We start from the raw sequence: 8,810 nt of genomic DNA, 5'->3' as shown, positions 1-8,810 counted from the left end.
CCATTTTGTGGTATCAGATTTCACCCAAAGAGAATGGAAACCCGCTCTGATACCACTTTGTAACCACCTCCTCTCACATTTACCCAAGTTCACTGGTCTACCAGGTAAACATGTGATGAAGAGTTACTATGATATGACCTGACCTCCTAGATACAATTAAGAAAGTGGGGTGACAACTAGAAACTTATTGACCCTGCTTAGGAGCTACATGACCCCCGGGAGCTAAACAATCACTCCATGTGCCTGGACCCTGAGCTAGACTATTTTTTCACTGACCTAGACTACCAGTCATAGGTATAACATTGCATCCATGCAGCTGTAGGCCTCTAGTCATAGGCATAATGCTGCATCCATGTGACTGTAGTTCCAATTTCCCAGTTCTGAGCCTGCAATCATGGAATTTGTGCCACCTTATTAGGGCTAGTCTCCAGATCACTACACAAAACATGATGAGACTTTCCAAAACAATAAATGACACAAGGACAGTGCCTCTAACATAAAACTTGATCGAGGACTTGACATAACCAGGCCTAACCATGACAATCATTTCGTCAAACACATTCAGAACATGTATTCTATAGGTCATAAATGAATACATAAACATAGGGGTCTCATACTTATATGAAAAATTATCAAGAAGGTCTAATGAACTCTCATAATGGCTGCAATAACCTCTATTAGCTCATGCATTCATTAACCATTCATCAACAAATCAAACATATAAAGAGCCATAGCTAGAACATGTTATGAAACCATGCTTATAACCAACATATAACTAGAATAATAACCATGATAGAACAACCATTAAGGCCATATAATAACAAGTATAATTACTCACGAAATAAAAGAGGGAAAAGAGCTCTTATTAGCATATGCAAAAGCCAACCAAGTCAGGGACTTCCACGTACCACCCGACCATAGATTGGGCTAAACCAAATCTTTCTTTCAGCCAACCACCCTTCATGCCATATTCCAAGCATGAATGTGAGACTCAAGACCAAACCTACCAGGGCTTCCCGGAGATCAAACCACCTCCACCCACAGGCTTTACCACAATTCTGTCAAAACCGGTCAAGGGATTCCTAGGCCCAAACAGGGTATAAACAACCAAGCTTTACCACAATCCCACCATTACTGGTCAAGGGATTCCTAGGCCCAAAACACAAAAACATACACTACCAAACTTTACTGCAATCTTGCCAAAACCAGTCAAGGGATAACTAGGCCCAAAACAAGTTTGGATGCCTCTGCATTTCTTCACCAATACCTTGAGGAATTTTCCCATCTCCACCCTCGGGTTTTATCGCAATCCCGCCAAAACTGGTCAAGGGATTCCTATGCCCTTGGGAATTTTCCTAAGACAATCTCACTAGGTTCCTGATCCAGGTGGATATTGGTGGCCACCTGCCAAGTCCACCTGGACCCCCACCATTGTCTTTCTCAGCATTTTCAGTTTCCTTAATTGTAGCACAACTTACTATTTTTAGCAGTTTTTCGGGTCCTGAACTTCCGGAGCCGTTTTGAGGCCCTAAACAACGTTTTTTGGGGAATCCGGGGGCAACATGGGTCCATGGAATGGATCGATCTTTCCCGTTCCAACAATGATAGTGCTCGGATAGATCTTTCTAATGAGCTATTGTACGCGTCAAACGGAGATCATATGCCAAAGTTACGACCCCGGGAAGTTGATGTACCAATTTACCCCAAATGGGGCCCACAGTTTGGTGTTTCATCTCCTAGGGTTAGGTTTTGGAATGTTAAGGGTTTTTCATTGTTTCTCAACAATAAATAGGCCTTCGAGCCTCATTATAAAGAGTTCAGAGGCATGTAGCCATCACATCTATTCTCAGAGATAAGCTACCATCGCCCTAGCTGGTTTATTTCCATTTCTGGTTGTAAGCATATTTCAGTATTTTCCATTAATGAAATGAAGTATTATTTCTGCTGCATCTCTGTGTATATGGTTATCTCTGTAATTTGTTGCGTTCCTCTTTAAATCCGGATCAGTGGTATCAGAGCGGTCTGCTTTTTCTCTGTTTTTCTTTGCATGTCCCCAATAAGGTCGGGATATAAGGAGTTAGGGCTTGAACTGGTTGAACCTTTGCAAGACCAGCCTCGCAAATCCCGACGGCCTCCCATGGCGGATGAGAAGAAAGACGAGGGGGCAGGAGATCCCATCAAAATCTTGCTCGAAGAAGCCCTCGAGCGACAACGGAACGCGATGATGGACAACTTTGCCCAGATCCTTCAGCGGCTACCCAAAAGCAACGCATCGGCTTCCAGCAGCTACTCTGGAAACGCCACACCCTTTAAGGTACAAGTTAATTTTGAAATCCCCATATTCGAGGGTCAGATAGACGCAGATGCCGTAGATAAATGGTTAAATCTGCTAGAGGGTTATTTTTCTGTTCATGAATTTTCGAGTCGGGAAAAGATTGTTTTTGCTCTTCTCAAAGCAGCCCCCCATGTCAAGGACTGGTGGGAAACCTACTGCGAGCAGAAGGATGAAAGTACTGGCTCACTATTTTCAGCCGCACCCACCTGGGATACGTTCCGGGATGCCATCAAGGAGCAGTACTACCCTGTCAGAAGCTATGAGGATGAATACATAAAGTGGACCACGCTGCGGCAGGGAAGGGACCAAGACGTGCCGGAGTTCACCAATCTTTTCCATACCCTTCGCACAAAGTTGGGTATCAAGGATTCGGAGCAACATTTGATACTCAAATACAGTGGCTGCCTGCGCAAGTACATCCAGGAAGAAATACAATTCCTAAACATCCCCTCGCTCGGCGCAGCATACCGATATGCCGTCAAGGTCGAGCAGAAGTTTAAACAAAAGAAGCGAGACTTTGGATCTGCGAATCCAAAGCAGGGGAAATGTGCCCCTAAACCACAGAACAAAGGACAAAGCCAAGGCGGGACAGCCCAAGACAACCAGCCGAAGCTGCAAGCAAAGAACAGCACCGCGAAGCCGAGAAAGGACACTGGAAAATGGTGCGAGTTCCATAAGAGCTCCACTCACAACACAAGTGAGTGTCGGGCCAAGCAGTCACTGGTGGTTGAGCTAAAGGTTTCAGAATCAGATGCATGTTCCGACTCTGAGTTAGAACCCGATAAGGGGTATGAAAAATGGAAGCAGATCATTGATGCGGATCCCAGCGCCATTGTTGCTACCGCAAAGATCCAGAAAAATGAACCCGAAGATCCAGAGGAGGAGGAGCGTCTCTTCCACTCCCAGATGTGGGTAAAGGGCTCCCCGATACAGTTCATTGTTGATAGCGGGAGTCAAAAGAACCTCATTTCGGCAGAGGTCGTGAAGCGGTTGGGCTTACCGACCACAACACATCCACAACCATACACCATTGGGTGGCTTCACCAAGGACGAGATCTTCGCGTGAGCCAACAGTGTCGCCTCCCATACAACATCAAGCCCTTCACGGATGAGGTATTGTGTGACATTGCTCCCCTTGAAGTTTGTGATGTATTACTAGGACAACCATACTTGTGGAAGCGACATGCTGTGTATGAATCAAGGCCCCGTGCTGTTATTATTACATTGGGAAATAAGTTGTTCAGGATACCAGAGGTAGCACCACCTGCCGCCATCTCTTTGATTACTGCAAAACAATGCAGTAAGATCATTTCCAAAACTAGGAAATTTGTTTTCCTGATGATACGCCCTCAAGGAAAAAAGAAGACAGTGGCCGCGGCCTCCAAACGGGGTCCCTCTGCACGACAACTACAGATGGACAAGGTTGTGGAGGAGTACGAGGACATCTTCACCTCCCCGGCAGGGGTTCCTCTGCACTGTCAAGTCAAGCACTAAGTGCGCCGCTACCCAATGGACCAATTTATCGGCGCTCCGTTCTGGAGAACGATGAAATCAAGAGGCAGATTCAGGAGCTCCTGCAGAAAGGTCACATCCGCCCGATTGTGTTGGTACAAAAGAAGAATGGGACGTGGAGACTCTGTATTGACTATTGGGCGCTGAACAAGATCACTGTCCGTAATAGGTACCCGATCCCGCGGATTGATGACCTCCTAGACCAACTAAAGGGGGCGAAATATATCAGCAAGATCGATCTAAAGTCAGGATATCACCAGGTACCAATCGAACCCTCCGATGTGTGGAAGACTGCCTTCAAATCCAAGGAGGGCCTCTTCGAATGGTTGGTCATGCCTTTCGGATTGACGAATGATCCTGCAACCTTTATGAGGCTAATGGATGACATCTTGCGGCCATTCACCAACTCCTTTGTAGTAGTATACTTGGATGACATTCTGATCTTCAACCAGAGTTGGGAAGAGCACCTCCACCACATCCGACAGGTTCTCCAAACACTGCGGCAACACAAGCTATGTGCCAATTTGGAGAAATGCACTTTTGGCATGACCCAGGTTCAGTATCTGGGATACATCATTGATGAACAGGGGGTGCATGTCGATCCAGCCAAGATCCAAGTCATTCGGGATTGGCCCTCTCCAACCACTCTAACAGAGCTCCGCAGCTTTCTAGGTCTTGCCAACTTCTATCGCAGGTTTGTGTTGGGGTTTTCTCATATTTCTTGGCGCTTGAGTCAAGTCACCAAGGGCGGGACGAAAGCAAAATTCTTTTGGTCTGAATCTCAACAGAAGGCATTCAGGGAGTTGAAGGATCGCCTCTGCACGACACCAGTGCTCGCGTTACCAGATTTACAACAACCATTTGAGGTCGAGACAGATGCCTCTGACTATGCTATTGGGGCAGTCCTTACTCAACATGGACATCTAGTGGCATATCACAGTGAAACACTTTCAGACACAGTCCGGAAGTACCCCACTTATGATAAAGAGATGTATTCCATTGTACAGGCCTGCCGACAATGGAAGCATTACATTTTGGGGAAGGAAACGGTCATCCACACAGACCACCGACCTCTGCAGTTCATACAGACCCAAGGGAAATTGCAGAATGATCGCCAACAGAAGTGGTCTACATACCTGCAACAGTTTCACTTGAACATCAAGTATTAAAAGGGCAGCACCAATAATGTTGCATATTCCCTCAGTCGGCCACCGATCATGGCGCTAACCACCGTGCTCAACTCTTGTGGGCACGAGACTTCTGATTGGCCACTTCTCTACAAAAGCGACCCAGAATTCGGCCACACATACCAGACACTCTTGGAGGGTCGGCATGTTGCAGATTTTCACCTCCAGGATGCCCTATTATGCCACCTCGGTCACCTTTGTGTTCCTTCAAGCGAGCGTGCCAAGATGATTTGGGAAGCACACTACAGTCGGGCTGCTGGGCATTTCGGGGTCGAGAAAACAGTGGCAGTACTGCAAAATTATTTCTATTGGCCGAATCTTCGACAGGATGTTGGGAAGTACATTCGATCATGTACTGCCTGTGCCATTGCCAAACCGACCATTAAGAAGCACGACCTCTATACCCCGTTGCCTACCCCTAGTCGACCTTGGGAATCCATCTCCATGGATTACATGTCAGGCCTTCCTTCCACTAAGCATGGAAATGACTGTGTTTTTGTGGTCGTCGACAGGTTCTCGAAGATGGCCATTATGATGGCCTGCAAGAAGAATATCACAGCAGAAGCCACTGCTAAACTCTTCTTTGAACGAGTGTGGGTGCACTTTGGTATCCCACAGTCTATCATCTCAGATCGGGACAGTCGGTTTCTCAGCACATTTTGGTCCAGTCTCTGGTCAATGCTGGACACCAAACTCACGAAGTCCAGAGCCTTCCATCCTCAAACTGATGGCCAGACAGAGGTTGTCAACAGGATGATTGTGCACATTCTGCGCATGTATAACTCAAAGCATCCACGCACATGGGACGAGAGCCTCCCCTATGTTCAACACAGCTACAACCGAGCTCTTCACAGCTCCACTGGCCATAGCCCTTTTCAGGTGGGTTTGGGATTCCAGCCACTATGCCCCATTGATGTGGCCATGCCACTTGCAGCTACTCACATGAATTCAGCTCATGTCCAGTCCGAAATAGATAAGGCCACCAGCTTCATTGAGCGCATCCAACATATTCGCTAGCAGGTCCATGACATTCTTGAGAAATCAAATGCCAAGTACAAGCAGCGACATGATCAACACCGGGTGCCACACAAGTTTCAGGTGGGCGACAAAGTCTGGTTGCATTTGCAAAAGGAACGCCTTACTGGAGCCTATCGGAAATTGAGACCACTCCGATATGGTCCTTACACCATTACTAAGGCGATGGGAGACAATGAATTTGAGCTCAGCATTCCCCCATTCCTTGGCCTGCACCCAGTGTTCAATGTGGACTGCCTTCGGCCATACTTTCCACCATTGCTAGACACATCCGACATTGCAGAACAGCTCAACCACACAGAATTAAATCCAGATTGCATGGAACAAGCTGCAACTGATCAGATCATGGACACACAGATCAAGAACACTCGCCAACAGAATATCCAACTGTATCGAGTTGTCAAAGCAGGCCAACTCCTTCAGCAGGGCAAGTGGCTCACCAGCGAACAAGTTCAGCAGAAGTTTCCTCATCTCATGGAGGAGCTCAACGCAATGGGGACCATTGCTTCCTAAGGGGGGAGGAATGATCCAGGTGGATATTGGTGGCCACCTGCCAAGTCCACCTGGACCCCCACCATTGTCTTTCTCAGCATTTTCAATTTCCTTAATTGTAGCACAACTTACTATTTTTAGCAGTTTTTCGGGTCCTGAACTTTCGGATCCGTTTTGAGGCCCTAAACGATGTTTTTTGGGGAATCCGGGGGCAACATGGGTCCATGGAATGGACGAATGTTGCCCGTTCCAACAATGATAGTGCTCGGATAGATCTTTCTAATGAGCTATTGTACGCGTCAAACGGAGATCATATGCCAAAGTTACGACCTCGGGAAGTTGATGTACCAATTTACCCCAAACGGGGCCCACAGTTTGGCGTTTCATCTCCCAGGGTTAGGTTTTGGAATGTTAAGGGTTTTTCATGGTTTCTCAACAATAAATAGGCCTTCGAGCCTCATTGTAAAGAGTTCAGAGGCATGTAGCCATCACATCTCTTCTCAGAGATAAGCTACCATCGCCCTAGCTGGTTTATTTCCATTTCTGGTTGTAAGCATATTTCAGTGTTTTCCATTAATGAAATGAAGTATTATTTCTGCTGCATCTCTGTGTATATGGTTATCTCTGTAATTTGTTGCGTTCACGTTTAAATCCGGATCAGTTCCAAAACCATCTGGTAATCTAAAGCTAAACCAAATGAAAGAACCCCATCACACCATGGCTATTTGGAAATGGCAAGGCAAGGCTGAAACCACTGTCACATGTATCAAAAACCATGACAGTGACAACAAGAGAACCAAATACATACATGTATGTACCATGCATTCACAAACCAGCTAGGAAATCACACATACAACCTATTACCTGCAAGTATTCCTGCTGAAGTTGCTTGATCCATCTTTTCCTTGTTTTCCTGATCCTTTCTTTGCCTTCCTTTGATTTCTTTGCCAATCACTAGAGTGCTCTGTTAGCCTCCTGTTGCAACATGTATTCATCTTTCACGATCGACATTTTTACATGCCAAATATGTCATCTTTTCATGCTGCAAGGTTCCATATTTCCAGAAAGAGGCCAAAGAAAAGGCCATGAAAGTAGGCCAGTCTAAATGCCACTGCTGTATTCCAATTTTGATGAAGTTATTCCGTTTTGAAGAATTTTCCAGTTAAAGGAAAGCTAAACAGCTTAATCTTGGCTTCCTTATATTTCAATTGCTTGTTTTAGAATATAGAGAATGAATATCTGTCCAAACTATTTAATCTTGGCAGATCAATAGCTAGGTAGAGAAATAAAGGAGCCCAACTGCTTAAACTGGGCCCTTGGAAGATATAAGGGTACGTTTAGATAGGAGGACAGTCAAAAGAAAAAAGGATAATCAGGGTCTGCAAGTCCAAGTGCACCCATGCAAAAAGAAGAAAAAATGCTAGGTAAGTAGGCTGGGTAAGTAGTTTTGTGGTTGTAGAATCAAGCTATGTGATCCATTTCATGTTTTTAAGTGTTATATCTATTCGGATCACAATTATGAGGAACTTTTTCATTTGGAGGAGCTCAAGCAAGGCATGTCTAACTCCCCCTTCTTCTCACTCCCTAAATCACTCACTAACATCCCCTTGAGGACTTTGGGATATGCCCAACCAATCCTGTTACCACTTCATTTTTTGTAAAATACTAAGTCAAGCTTTAACTTTCTTCAGTGAAAAGAAGCCACATTTCTTATGTTAAAATCATTTCTCCACAGTCCATTCACTTCCTATGCCTAAGTTTCAGTTCACAAACTTAGCCCCTTACACTTCACCTCACAAACTCATATTAACTTCTAAACATTATTATGTAAATCCCTATCTATTTCCCCTTCCCCTTACTAAAATCACTAAATAGCTCCCCTATGTACATATTCCCATCCCCTGGCACTATAGCCCTATAATATCTGTTTGGGGAAATGCTGAGTTCATTTGGGGCTTAGCATTAGCCTTCCGCGTCCTAACCCTAGGATTAACTTAACATTTGGTTAAAGTTAATAACCTCTTTCCTCACCCCTCTACCCATAAACCTTAAATATTTTACCCTGCGCGCTCACATTTTCGGGTTTGGTTTAAATATTTTGATTAAACTTTACCCCCGGCGCACAAACCATGTATAAAACCCACAAACCCAAAGTCTAAACCCCCGCAGCATTGTATAAATATTCGAATATTCCAGCGGGCCCCGCGCACAAACCTGCCGCCAGCTCCGCGCTCCGTCAGCCCTCCGAT

Source organism: Pinus tabuliformis, chromosome 2_1, assembly GCF_031772625.1.
Source record: "Pinus tabuliformis cultivar Carrire ecotype Pingquan chromosome 2_1, CPIR1, whole genome shotgun sequence".
In the NCBI taxonomy this organism is placed as follows: Eukaryota; Viridiplantae; Streptophyta; class Pinopsida; order Pinales; family Pinaceae; genus Pinus; species Pinus tabuliformis.
The sequence above is the reverse complement of the archived record's forward strand: the minus strand, read 5'-3'. Positions refer to the sequence as shown.